The following is a 2,265-nucleotide window of genomic DNA, read 5'->3' as shown; positions in this document are numbered from 1 at the left end:
GCGTGTGAACACTAGCGTTAGTTGATCAATTTTCATGATGGCAAGGAAAGTTGCGTGAGTGTGTCACACCAGATTTTTTGAGATGTTTTGTAGTTTTTGCCAGAACATGAGTTTGTTATCTATATTTATTTATTCATACATTTATCTTCTATCTATATATATATAAAAGCGAAATGGCACTGACTGACTGACTGACTGACTGACTGACTGACTGACTGACTGACTCACTCACTCACTCGCAGAACTAAAAATCTACCGGACCAAAAACGTTCAAATTTGGTAGGTATGTTCAGTTGGCCCTTTAGAGACGCACTAAGAAATCTTTTGGCAATATTTTAACTCTAAGGGTGGTCTTTAAGGGTTTAAAGTTCGTCTTTTAGCATGTATATTCTTCTTCTCCCAATCTCTTAATTATAATTGAAATTTCCATATCATATGTTACTATAGAACTATAATCTAGATAGATTACCTCTTCGAAACAGTTGTTAACTGGCAACTAAATTAATAATTTTGTCAGGTTGGCATTAAGTTGAGTTGACTTTGTTAGGTTGGCACCAAGTTGAAGATTTAAATGCATTTATCGCGGAAAAATTGATTGGGCACTGCTACTTCAATCCTGGGAATATTATATTACTAGCCGTCAGGCTCGCTTCGCTCGTCATATCCGTTTAGCCAGACGTTTAGTCTGGACCCCCGACTGGATTGTCCTAACATATGATAAAAATGCTCAAATGAAAAATGCAGGCGAGCGAAGCGAGCCTGCTGATCTCATTCTTGGACGATCCAGTCGGGTGTCCAGGGGGCGGAGCCCCCTGGCTAGACGGATATGGCGAGCGAAGCGAGCCTGACGGCTAGTACAATATAATTCTCAACTATGAATGATTGGGAAAGGAGCAATAAGCTTAAAGCACAAAACTGTTCCTTTTCCAAATTTGGATAGAAATTGTCATACAATAATAATAATAAATGCCATACATTAATTAATAATAAAAATAGATAGAGTCTTCAAAAAGAAGCCATAACCATCCAAGAACGGGATGTTAAGCGTGATATAATTCCATTTTATTCGAAGCTCAACTGTCGCTTGCAATTCATGATAAAGTAATGAAAAAAGTTGAGGTAAACGAGTTTTAAGTGATGAATAAATGCCTACAAAAAGAGATGAACCTGCCATGAAACAAGTTGATGTGCCCGAAATTAAAACGGGCGCTTTCTGAAATAATATCCCGTTTGTTTAGCAATTGTAATTCATCTTCCTACTCTGGTCTGTGTATGTACATGAGTCGGACAAAGCACTGAATAATTTACGTCACAAGGTTGAACCACATGTTGGGATCGAATTAACGTACTTTCCCTAACTGACCTTTAAAAGAAAACCTTTCTGGAGAGCTGGGACCCCAATTTATTGAAAATATCGGGGCACCGAGCTTCGCTCGTTATTTATTTATTGACTTTTGATAAACCGAACACAATTCTTCAAAATGATTGGGGAAGTACTAACAGGCACAGCCCAAAACTGTTTTTTTCCGAATTTTGATTTATACACTATAAATAGTCCAGAAAGTAGGTTATGTTCCATACTTTATAATTTAGATTATATACAAACCAAATTGAATAACAAAATAACACTCACTAATCACTTGAAATTGTCAAATAATGATCAACTTTGAAATTATGATATACTCTAGTTTAGGAGGATTATCATGTCATGTCAACAAATCAGATTATGTTGATCAAATCGATTGAAATATTGTCTAGCTAGATAAAATTTCTCGCTGATTGATTATGTTTACACAGCTGGAAATAATTCTGTCCCTCTCCCACACAGGCACACGCATCTTCTGTTATCGAGAGACGACGAAATTATCATCTGTTTTCCAAGGATGAATTATCCTTTTAATGTCGTTCAGCGAGTTTTCCAAAGAATGAGACCTAGTGCAATCGAATATTTATATCATGAACGTACTATAATCCAAATTTCGTGGAAATCGTTAGAGCAGTATTCGAGATCCGTAAACATAACTAACCAGATATAAAAATAGCCTGATATGAAAATATCCAGATAGATACAAAAATTGCTCGCTCAATTTAATAGGATAATAACGTTGTTCAACTGATCTATATCTATTCAATTTCCATGAATCTAGAGAGAAATTGGGAATAAAGATGTTGATATATCAAACGTAATTTATTTTCCTGATAAATTCACAAATAGAAAATTTTCACATTTCACAATAGAATTCAGATAGGTACCGTCAAATTACT

Source organism: Nilaparvata lugens, chromosome 6 (genome assembly GCF_014356525.2).
Source record: "Nilaparvata lugens isolate BPH chromosome 6, ASM1435652v1, whole genome shotgun sequence".
NCBI lineage: Eukaryota > Metazoa > Arthropoda > Insecta > Hemiptera > Delphacidae > Nilaparvata > Nilaparvata lugens.
This window is presented reverse-complemented; position numbering follows the sequence as displayed.